The sequence below is a fragment of the Delphinapterus leucas genome, chromosome 16 (genome assembly GCF_059928025.1).
Source record: "Delphinapterus leucas isolate spDelLeu-1000000601 "Yukka" chromosome 16, BTC_Dleu_Yukka2, whole genome shotgun sequence".
NCBI classification, from domain to species: domain Eukaryota; kingdom Metazoa; phylum Chordata; class Mammalia; order Artiodactyla; family Monodontidae; genus Delphinapterus; species Delphinapterus leucas.
Genome location: NC_143144.1, coordinates 16,399,777 through 16,412,154, shown reverse-complemented (window position 1 = coordinate 16,412,154; position 12,378 = coordinate 16,399,777). Strand labels below are relative to the sequence as shown.

At 38.7% G+C, this 12,378-nt stretch overlaps 1 protein-coding gene across 1 annotated transcript in view; it reads left to right on the top strand.

Annotated features, from left to right (window-relative positions):
- The window catches only part of ANK3 (ankyrin 3), a 676,704-nt gene that overhangs the window by 131,705 nt on the left and 532,621 nt on the right, over positions 1–12,378 (top strand). The window lies entirely within an intron of this gene.

The window sequence follows — 12,378 nt, the reverse complement described above, 5'->3', positions numbered from 1 at the left end:
AATGTAGTCACAGTTTTGACGTTTTGACTTTTGTATCAAAGGTAGAAATTCATTTTGTGAGGACTTGGGATTTAATATTATAATATTTGGTTTGTTTTAAATTTTCAAGGTATTTTTATTTTTGCTGTGTAAAGAAAACATTACTGTTAATGTAATAAAAACCTCATTAGTCTCAGTTTAGTATTTTGGGGTAAAGTAGGCAAGATAAGGATGAGTTATTTTTGAATTCTAGAAATAAGGGTTTGCTAAGGAACTGATGCGGTAAAGAGAAGGGAAATATTTGTGTTTTTAATAAACTTTTTAAAAACTGAAGTATAGTTGATTTGCAACATTGTGTTAGTTTCAGGTGTACAGCAAAGTGATTCAGATGTATATATATATATATATACACATATATATATTATTTTCCATTATAGGTTATTACAAGATATTGAATATAGTTCCCTATGCTATACAGTAACTCCTTGTTGCTTATCTATTTCTTATATAGTAGCTTTTATCTGTTAATCCCATACTCCTAATTTAAACCTCGCCTCTCCCTTTTCCTTTTGGTAACCATAAGTTTGTTTTATATGTCTCTGAGTCTGTTTCTGTTTTGTAAATAAGTTCGTTTGTACTGTTTTTTACATTCCACGTATAAGTGATATCATATGGTATTTGTCTTTCTCTGTCTGACCTATTTCACTTAGCATAATGCCCTTCAAGTCCATCCATGTTGCTGCAATTGGAAAAATTTCATTCTTTTTTTATGGCTGAATAGTATTCCATTGTATACACATACAACATCTTCTTTATCCATTCATCTGTCGATGGACACTTAGGTTGCTTCCATGTCCTGGCCATTGTAAATAGTGCTGCCATGAACATTGGAGTGTTAATAAACTTTCAAAAAGTACTGCATAAGTAGATGGATGTCACTGAAATTAAACAGGTGGGTGGTGGTGGTGTGCAAACTGTTGGTTCTTGTCTGTTAATTAGGGCAGGTGTAGCTGTACTTTAATTTGATAATACATAGTGAATTTATGTTACAGTGTACCAGATAGCCCTGTATCACTGGGTATATTTTTTTGTTTTTGTTTTAAGAATAAGATACTATAAGTTGAAATGGGTTTCCCTATGAAAATGTAAGTTAGTATCAAACAAGGAATTCTGTCCAAGTTTGTTACTTGGAATGTAATTAACTCTGTGTGTCAAATATTCTTTAGTATAATCTCACTGAAAGTTTTAGAAGTGTTTTAGTGAGCAAAGTCCAGAAATAGGAAGTAAGCTTTGTGAGCTACTTTAAAAATATATACTTTAAGAATTATGAAAATAAAGAAGAAATATTAAAATTGCTTCAGTTGGTATACCAAAAGAATGTTTTGGTATTTCATCTGGTTATTCTTTTTTTTAAATTAATTTTTATTGGAGTATAGTTGATTTACAATGTTGTGTTAGTTTCAGGTGTACAGCAAAATGATTCAGTTATACGTATACATATATCCACTCTTTTTTAGATTCTGCTCCCATATAGGTCATTACAGAGTATTGAGTAGAGTTCCCTGTGCTATACAGCAGGTTCTTATTTGTTATCTATTTTATACATAGTAGTATATGTCAATCCCAACCTCCCAGTTTATCCCCCTTGCCCCGTTCATCTGGTTATTCTTCAGAAAGAATCGTGGTTCTGATAGCCCAAGGCGATTCTATTCTCAAAGTGACACACAATAAAAAATAAAACCAAACTATAAGTTGCCATTATGAATTATGCTGCTCCTTTTAAATCTACTTGAACAAAGAGGAAAGCTCTGGAGAAGGTGGCGTGGTAGGTATGAAGATGATCATGGAGCAATCTTTTCCGAAAGAATTTAAATCTAGTTGTGGAGGGAGAGTCCTGATTATGTTCCCTTGAGCTCTTCGTGTCTGTGCCTGGAAGGGTGACTGCACCGTGCCAGGAGAGCATGCAGTAGGCAGACTAGGTCCAGCCATGGGAAATTCCATAAAATCTGGCATTTGAACTGACTTTTGAGGGAGCTGTAGAATTTCAGCAAGTGGAAATGACAGGGTGCAAGAGCTTTGAGGAAAGCGACGGAGGTGGGAAGTGACAGCACCTCTTCTGGCTCTGCTGTTATAGGCAGGGATCATGTCTGTCACTTTCCTGGTCACTGGTCAACAGCTTACAAAGTGCCCTGAGCAGAGAGGCTGCTGAACAAATACAGTCGCGTGGATGCGCAGTGTATCTTTACACTGACGGTATACAGATTACTAATGTGTATTTGAATCAGTTAAGGTAATATAATCACATAAACTATATTCACATTATGATGTCTTAGCACTCTGTTCTATTCACTTTACATCATCTCATTTGCAATGCCTGATTTGATTGCTGCAAGGCAGAAGGGGAAAGAACATATTTGATAGGAAAAAGAAGTCAAAAGAATTTCTCTGGATAAGTGTTGATAGATATATCTGAGATGAGTTTTTGGTTTCTAATCTCTTGCTCTGGAAGTCTGCAGAAGGATGGTTGTTTTAATGTTTCTATTTTCCAATATTTGGGGGCTCGCTTTAGTGGAGAGGAATGCTAAGAATTTTAAATGAAGACATTTAAATGGCTGTATTTTTTTAATCAGAAAAATTCCACATTCAGAGTAAATCCTTTTGTATGACATGGAGTCAATTTTTAAAAAATTTATATAGTGTTTTTAAAAAATAATTTACGAGTGTAAAAAACTTGGTTTCTTATATATCTGATTTTTGTTTTGTGTTTCTAGTCTCCTGGTCTACTAGGAGTCTATACATGAACAGTTGATTTAATGCCACTATTTTCTTATATTTGGGGCTCACTTCAGTGGTAGGAATCCTAATGAGATTTTTTAAAAAGTTTTTTAATTTTATTTTATTTATTTTTTTATACAGCAGGTTCTTATTAGTCATCAATTTTATACAGATTTTTATTTCTATTATTTTTGTATTTATTTTTAACATTTTTATGGGAGTATAATTGCTTTACAATGGTGTGTTAGTTTCTGTTTTATAACAAAGTGAATCACTATACATATACATATATCCCCATACCTCCTCCATCTTGCGTCTCCCTCCCACCCTCCCTACCCCACCCCTCTAGGTGGTCACACAGCACCGAGCTGATCTCCCTGTGCTATGCAGCTGCTTCCCAATAGCTAGCTATTTCACATTTGGTGGTGTATATAAGTCCATGCTGCTCTCTCACTTCGTCCCAGCTTACTCTTCCCCCTCCCTGTGTCCTCAGGTCCATTCTCTACTTCTGTGTCTTTATTCCTGTCCTGCCCCTAGGTTCTTCAGAGCCATTTTTCTTTTTTTTTTAGATTTTTTTTTTTAGATTCCATATATGTGTTTTTCTCTTTCTGACTTACTTCACTCTGTATGACAGACTCTAGGTCCATCCACCTCACTACAAATAACTCAATTTTGTTTCATTTTATGGCTGAGTAATATTCCATTGTATATATGTACCACATCTTCTTATCCATTCATCTGTTGATGGACACTTAGGTTGCTTCCATGTCCTGGCTATTGTAAATGGAGCTGCAGTGAACATTGTGGTACATGACTCTTTCTGAATTATGGTTTTCTCAGGGTATATGCCCAGTAGTGGGATTCCTGGGTCGTATGGTAGTTCTAGTTTTTTAAGGAACCTCCATACTGTTCTCCATAGTGGCTGTATCAATTTACATTCCCACCAACAGTGCAAGAGGGTTCCCTTTTCTCCACACCCTCTCCAGCATTTATTGTTTGTAGACTTCTTGATGATGGCCATTCTGACTTGTGTGAGGTGATACCTCATTGTAGTTTTGATTTGCATTTCTCTAATGATTAGTGATGTTGAGCATCCTTTCATGTGTTTGTTGTCAATCTATATATCTTCTTTGGAGACACGTCTGTTTAGGTCTTCTGCCCATTTTTGTATTGGGTTGTTTGTTTTTTTGATATCTAGCTGCATGAGCTGCTTGTAGATTTTGGAGATTAGTCCTTTGTCAGTTGCTTCATTTGCAAATATTTTCTCCCATTCTGAGGGCTGTCTTTTGTCTTGTTTATGGTTTCCTTTGCTGTGTGAAAGCTTTTAAGTTTCATTAGGTCCCATTTGTTTATTTTTGTTTTTATTTCCATTACTCAAGGAGGTGGGTCAAAAAGGATCTTGCTGTGATTTATGTCATAGTGTTCTGCCTATGTTTTCCTCTAAGAGTTTTATAGTCTTCGGTCTTACATTTAGGTCTTTTATCCATTTTGAGTTTATTTTTGTGTCTGTTGTTAGGGAGTGTGCTAATTTCATTCTTTTACATGTAGCTGTCCAGTTTTCCCAGCACCACTTATGGAAGAGGCTGTCTTTTCTCCATTGTGTATTCTTGCCTCCTTTATGAAAAATAAGGTGACCATATGTGCGTGGGTTTATCTCTGGGCTTTCTATCCTGTTCCATTGATCTGTATTTCTCTTTTTGTGCCAGTACCATACTCTCTTGATTACTGTGGCTTTGTAGTATAGTCTGAATTCAGGGAGCCTGATTCCTCCAGCTCCATTTTTCTGTCTCAAGATTGCTTTGGCTATTTGGGGTCTTTTGTGTTTCCATACAAATTGTGAAATTTTTTGTTCTGGTTCTGTGAAAAATGCCATTGGTAGTTTGATAGGCGTTACATTGAATCTGTAGATTGCTTTGGGTAGTAGAGTCATTTTCACAGTGTTGATTTTTCCAATCCAAGAACATGGTATATCTCTCCATCTGTTTGTATCATCTTTAATTTCTGTCATCAAAGTCTTATAGTTTTCTGCATACAGGTCTTTTGTCTCCTGAGGTAGGTTTATTCCTAGGTATTTTATTCTTTTTGTTGTAGTGATAAATGGGAGTGTTGCCTTAATTTCTCTCTCAGATTTTTCATCATTAGTGTATAGGAATGCAAGAGATTTCTGTGCATTAATTTTGTATCTTACTGCTTTACCAAATTCATTGATTAGCTCTAGTAGTTATCTGGTAGCATCTTTAGGACTCTCTATGTATAGTATCATGTCATCTGCAAACAGTGACAGGTTTGCTTCCTCTTTTCCGATTTTGATTCCTTTTATTTATTTTTCTTCTCTGACTGCTGTGGCTAAAATTTCCGAAACTATGTTGAATAATAGTGGTGAGAGTGGACAACCTTGTCTTGTTCCTGATCTTAGTGGAAATGTTTTCAGTTTTTCACCCTTGAGGATGATGTTGGCTGTGGGTTTGTCATATATGACCTTTATTATGTTGAGGAAAGTTCCCTCTATGCCTACTTTCTGGAGGGTTTTTATCATAAATGGGTGTTGAATTTTGTCAAAAGCTTTTTCTGCATCTATTGAGATGATCATATGGTTTTTATTCTTCAATTTCTTATTATGGTGTATCACATTGATTGATTTGCGTATATTGAAGAATCCTTGCATTCCTGGGATAAACCCCACTTGATCATGGTGTATGATCCTTTTAATGTGTTGTTGGATTCTGTTTGCTAGTATTTTGTTGAGGAATTTTGCATCTATGTTCATCAGTGATATTGGCCTGTAGTTTTCTTTCTTTGTGACATCTTTGTCTGGTTTTGGTATCAGGGTGATGGTGGCCTCGTACAATGAGTTTAGGAGTGTTCCTCCCTCTGCTATATTTTGGAAGAGTTTGAGAAGGATAGGTGTTAGCTCTTTTCTAAATGTTTGATAGAATTCGCCTGTGAAGCCATCTGGTCCTGGCATTTTGTTTGTTGGAAGATTTTTAATCACAGTTTCTATTTCAGTGCTTGTGATTGGTCTGTTTATGTTTTCTATTTCTTCCTGGTTCAGTCTCAGAAGGTTGTGCTTTTCTAAGAATTTGTCCATTTCTTCCAGGTTGTCCATTTTATTGGCATATAGTTGCTTGTAGTACTCTCTCATGATTCTTTGTATTTCTGCAGTGTCAGCTGTTACTTCTCCTTTTTCATTTGTAATTTTGTTGATTTGAGTCTTCACTCTATTTTTCTTGATGAGTCTGGCTAATGGTTTATCAATTTTGTTTATCTTCTCAAAGAACCAGCTTTTACTTTGATTGATGTTTGCTATTGTTTCCTTCATTTCTTTTTCATTTATTTCTGACCTGATCTTCATGATTTCTTTTTTCCTGCTAATTTTGGGGATTTTTTGTTCTTCTTTCTCCAATTGCTTTAGGTGTAAGGTTAGGTTGTTTATTTGAGATGCTTCTTGTTCCTGAGGTAGGATTGTATTGCTACCAACTTCCCTCTTAGAACGGCTTTTGCTGCATCCCATAGGTTTTGGGTCGCTGTGTTTTCATTGTCATTTGTTTCTAGGTATTTATTTATTCATTTAATTTTTTGCGGTACGCGGGCCTCTCACTGTTGTGGCCTCTCCTATTGCGGAGCACAGGCTCTGGATGCGCAGGCTCAGTGGCCATGGCTCACGGGCCCAACTGCTCTGCAGCATGTGGGATCTTCCCAGACCGGGGCATGAACCCGTGTCCCCTGCATTGGCAGGCAGACTCTCAACCACTGCACCACCAGGGAAGCCCCGTTTCTAGGTAGTTTTTGATTTCGTCTTTGATTTCTTCAGTGATCTCTTGGTTATTAGGTAGTGTATTGTTTAGCCTCCATGTGTTTGTATGTTTTGCAGATTTTTTTCCTGTAATTGATATCTAGTCTCATAGCATTGTGGTCAGAAAAGATACTTGATACGATTTCAATTTTCTTGAATTTACCAAGGCTTGATTTGTGACCTGCCATGTGATCTATCCTGAAGAATGTTCCATGAGCACTTGAGAAGAAAGTGTATTCTGTTGTTTTTGGATGGAATGTCCTATAAATATCAATTAAGTCCATCCTGTTTAATGTATCATTTAAAGCTTGTGTTTCCTTATTTATTTTCATTTTGGATGATCTGTCCATTGGTGAACATAGGGTGTTAACGTCCCCTGCTATGATCGTGTCACTGTCGATTTCCCCTTTTATGGCTGTTAGCATTTGCCGTATGTATTGAGGTGCTCCTATGTTGGGTGCATAAATATTTGCAATTGTTATATCTTCTTCTTGGATCGATCCCTTGATCATTATGTAGTGTCCTTCTTTGTCTCTTGTAATAGTCTTTATTTTAAAATCTATTTTGTCTGCTATGAGAATTGCTACTCCAGCTTTCTTTTGATTTCCATTTGCATGGAATATCTTTTTCCATCCCCTCACTTTCAGTCTGTATGTGTACCTAGGCCTGAAGTGGGTCTCTTGTAGACATTATATATACAGGTCATGTTTTTGTATCCATTCAGCCAATCTGTGTCTTTTGGTAGGAGCATTTAACCCATTTACATTTAAGGTAGTTATCGATATGTATGTTCCTATGACCATTTTCTTAATTGCTTTGGGTTTTTTAATGTAGGTCTTTTCCTTTCCCTGTGTTTCCTGCCTAGAGAAGTTCCTTCAGCATTTGTTGTAAAGCTATTTTGGTGGTGCTGAATTCCCTTAGCTTTTGCTTGGCTGTAAAGGTTTTAATTTCTCTGTCGAATCTGAATGAGATCCTTGCTGGGTAGAGTAATCTTGGTTGTAGGTTTTTCCCTTTCATCACTTTCAATATGTCCTGCCACTCCCTTCTGGCTTGCAGAGTTTCTGCTGAGAAATCAGCTGTTAACCTTATGGGGATTCCCTTGTATGTTATTTGTTATTTTTCTCTTGCTGCTTTTAATATTTTTCTTTGTATTGAATTTGTGATAGTTTGATTAATATGTGTCTTGGTGTGTTTCTCCTTGGATTTATCCCGTATGGGACTCTCTGCACTTTCTGACTTGATTAACTATTTTCTTTCCCATATTAGGGAAGTTTTCAACTGTAATCTCTTCAAATATTTTCTCAGACCCTTTCTTTTTCTCTTCATCTTCTGGGACCCCTGTAATTCTAATGTTGGTGTGTTTAATGTTGTCCCAGAGGTCTCTGAGACGGTCCTCAATACTTTTCATTCTTTTTTCTTTATTCTGCTCTGCGTTAGTTATTTCCAGTATTTTATCTTACAGGTCGCTTATCATTTCTTCTGCCTCAGTTATTCTGCTATTGATTCCTTCTAGAGAATTTTTAATTTCATTTATTGTGTTGTTCATCATTGTTTGCTCTTTAGTTCTTCTAGGTCCTTGTTAAATGTTTCTTGTCTTTTCTCCATTCTGTTTCCAAGGTTGTGGATCATCTTTACTATCACCAGTCTGAATTCTTTTTCAGGTAGACTGCCTATTTCCTCTTCATTTGTTTGGTCTGGTGGGTTTTTACCTTGCTCCTTCATCTGTTGTGTGTTTCTCTGTCTTCTCATTTTGCTTAACTTACTGTGTTTGGGGTCTCCCTTTCGCCGGCTGCAGGTTTGTAGTTCCTGTTGTTTTTGGTGTCTGCCCCTAGTGGCTAAGGTTGGTTCAGTGGGTTGTGTAGGCTTCCTGGTGGAGGGGACTGGCGCCTGTGTTCTGGTGGATGAGGCTGGATCTTGTCTTTCTGGTGGGCAGGACCATGTCTGGTGGTATGTTTTGGGTTGTCTGTGACCTTATTATGATTTTAGGCAGCCTCTCTGCTAATGGGTGGGGGGTTGTGTTCCTGTGTTGCTAGTTGTTTGGCATAGGGTGTCCAGCACTGTAGCTTGCTGGTCGTTGAGTGGAGCTGGGTCTTAGCGTTGAGATGGAGATCTCTGGGAGAGCTTTTGCCGTTTGATATTATGTGGAGCTGGGAGGTCTCTGGTGGACTAATGTCCTGAACTCAGCTCTCCCACATCAGAGGCACAGGCCTGACACTCAGCCAGAGTGCGAAGACTCTGTCAGCTACACGGCTCAGAAGAAAAGGAAGAAAAAAAGAAAGATAAAAAATGAAATAAAATTATTAAAATAATTATTATTAAAACTTAAAAATAAATAAGAAAAGTAATAAAAAGAAAGAAGAGAGCAACCAAACCAAAAAACAAATCCACCAATGATAACAAGAGCTAAAAACTATACTAAAAAAAAATAAATAACTGGACAGATAGAACCCTAGGACAAATGGTAAAAGCAACGCTATACAGACAAAATCACACAAAGAAACATACACACTCACAAAGAGAGAAAAGGGAAAAAAATATATCTATATATATATTTTAAAAAGGAGGAAGAGAGAAACCAAATAATAAAGCTACCAATGATAATAAATTTTAAATACTAAACTGAGATAAACATAAAACCAAAAACAAATTAGATGCAGAAAGCAAACCCCAAGTCTGCAGTTGCTCCCAAAGTCCACCTCCTCAATTTGGGATGAGTCGTCTATTCAGGTATTCCAGAGATGCAGGCACATCAAGTTGATTGTGGAGCTTTAATCCGCTGCTCCTGAGGCTGCTGGGAGAGATTTCCGTTTCTCTTCTTTGTTCGCACAGCTTCTGGGGTTCAGCTTTGGATGTGGCCCCGCCTCTGCGTGTAGGTCGCGGAGGGTGCCTGTTCTTCGCTCAGACAGGACGGCGTTAAAGGAGCCGCTGATTCAGGGGCTCTGGCTCACTCAGGCCGGGGGGAGGGAGGGGCACGGAGTGCGGGGCGGGCCTGCGGCGGCAGAGGCCAGCGTGATGTTGCACCAGCCTGAGGCGCGCCGTGCGTTCTCCTGGGGAAGTTGTCCCTGGATCCTGGGACCCTGGCGGTGGCGGGCTGCACAGGCTACCTGGAAGAGGGGTGTGGATAGTGACCTGTGTTTGCTCACAGGCTTCTTGGTGGCGGCAGCAGCGGCCTTAGCATCTCATGCCCGTCTCTGGGGTCCGCGCTGTTAGCCGCGGCTTGCGCCAGTCTCTGGAGCTCCTTTAAGCAGTGCTCTTAATCCCCTCTCCTCGCGCACCAGGAAACAAAGAGGGAAGAAAAAGTCTCTTGCCTCTTCGGCAGCTCCAGACTTTTCCCCGGACTCCCTCCCAGCTAGCCGTGGCGCACTAACCCCTTCAGGCTGTGTTCACGCCGCCAACCCCAGTCCTCTCCCGGCGCTCTGACCAAAGCCTGAGCCTCAGCTCCCAGCCCCGCCCGCCCCGGCGGGTGAGCAGACAAGCCTCTCGGCCTGGTGAGTGCCGGTCAGCACCGATCCTCTGTGCGGGAATCTCTCCGCTTTGCCCTCCGCACCCCTGTGGCTGCGCTCTCCTCCGCGGCTCCAAAGCTTCCCCCGTCCGCCACCTGCAATCTCCGCCCGCGAAGGGGCTTCCTAGTGTGTGGAAACCTTTCCTCCTTCACAGCTCCCTCCCACTGGTGCAGGTCCTGTCCCTATTCTTTTGTCTCTGTTTTTTCTTTTTTGTTTTGCCCTACCCAGGTACATGGGGGAGTTTCTTGCCTTTTGGGAAGTCTCAGGTTTTCTGCTAGCATTCAGTAAGTGTTCTGTAGGAGCTGTTCCACGTGTAGATGTATTTCTGATGTATTTGTGGGGAGGAAGCTGATCTCTGCGTCTTACTCCTCCACCATCTTGAAGGTCTCTAATGAGATTTTTGAAGAATACATTTAAGAAGCTTTATTTTTTTAGTCAGAAGAATTCCATGTTCAGTGTGAATCCTTTCTTGTATGAAATGGATCCTTTTTATTTTTTAGCTTAAATAGTCTTAGAATGAACTGGTTTCAAAAAGGTTGTGCTTTTGTGTATTGGATTCAGTTCATGTAGAAACTGTTCAGTATTCTGCTGCGTTTATATTAATCCCATTAGAGCATCCAGTGGAAAAGTCTATGGGTACCTCTCAGCATTTTGTTCTAGAACCCTATCAGGCTTGGAGAATAGATAATCTGGAAAATTGTTTTTTGACACAATATAAAAATATGAGTTTGTTCAAACAGAGTCCATGGTAAGCTAATGATATGAGTGTAGATCTGCTTCCATGTTTGATGAGAACAAGCATATTTGACATAGAAAATATGGCTCTTGTAAATAACCATGACAATGGATTTTTGGGGGCAGATTTTAATTTCAATGTTGGTATTTCATTTTGTTGAGTGTTCAGCCATTTCACAGCTTGTTAAAGATCTATTTCAAGCGTTTGTTTTTCCTTCTGAACAGTTTCCAAGCACCTAATTATTAAGAGAGCACACAGTATGTAGAACAAATTCACACGTGCAGAACAGACAATCCCACAAGTGTTATATTCTTATTTGCATTACAGTCTTATTCATGTTGGGTAAAATCCATGCATTTCTCTAAATTTCTCTTCCTTTCCTCATGGAGCCTCTTAGCAGGGACGCAGTACATGATATTGCAGGCATGCTGTCAGGAATATTAAAAAGGCTAATAAGAACCTCACACTGCAGAATTACATGGAAAGAAAAGATTCAGCATGAACTGTCAATCTTTTTTTTCTGGTCTTTTAGGTTCTTTGAGTTTCTTGTTGGCAAAATGTGGATCTCTTTCACCTGCCATTTAAAAAAACTCAATCTTCCAAGGATTTGTTTGACAGGCCCTATGCTTAATATCAAGGTCTGAACATTTAGTTTCTTTCTCTAGAATGTGCCATTCTCTCAGATATAAGAGTTTTCAGTGGTCCTTACCTTGTTGGAAGTAGTAACAATCTAAGGGATGCCATTAAGCCAGAATCAGCCTGTGTTTGCTAATGATTACCAAAGGAACAATTACCACTCCCTGTAAGGTGACTGCAAAGAAACCAGAGAGCATGTATTTCTCAGGCAAAATCAAGGGCTAACCCTGTAAGCTTCAAAGACCTCATCACAGTGAGGCTATTGCTGTGTCATCCTAGTCCAAACAAAAGTATATCTGGAATAAAAAGAGACTTGCTATGAATATAAATTTTCTGCAGATAAAATACAGGCCACAAAATGGCAAAGATGTGTTAAAAGTTTTCTGTATGTGCATTGTACTTTTATAGATGTGTATCTATCAGAAGAGGCATATCCTTCTCCTTATAGGTAAAATGCAGAAAGTATGATAGTGACTAGGTTAATAACATTGTTTTGCAAAATGGGTGATAATGAATGACTTTGAAACATAATTTTGAAAGAATGAGACTAAAAACATCAGGTACATGTGGCGATCCATTCTCTTGGAAGAGGTTAATAAAGTCTACAACTGAAACATGGACTTATTTTTCAAGAAGGCACCTTCTGGACCGAGCAGCATGCACTGGATTAGTAAATGCTGCCAAGTCTGGTAGAAGTGAAAGCAGTGGTCCAGGGATTAGCCTTAGATTGTGTGAGTCTTTCCGTGGCTACAGCCCTTGCTTTAACTCTCTTCAGATGGAAAGATTGAGGGGATTTTTTGGGAAAGAGACAGAAAGGTAGATAGAATTATATAGGTAAATGGAGAGGTAAGAGAGAGAGAAAGAGAGAGAGAGGACAGATTATTTTAGATTATTTTCATGTTTCATATAAAAATTAAAATAGATAATTCCTTGATAAACTTGATTTATATAAATCC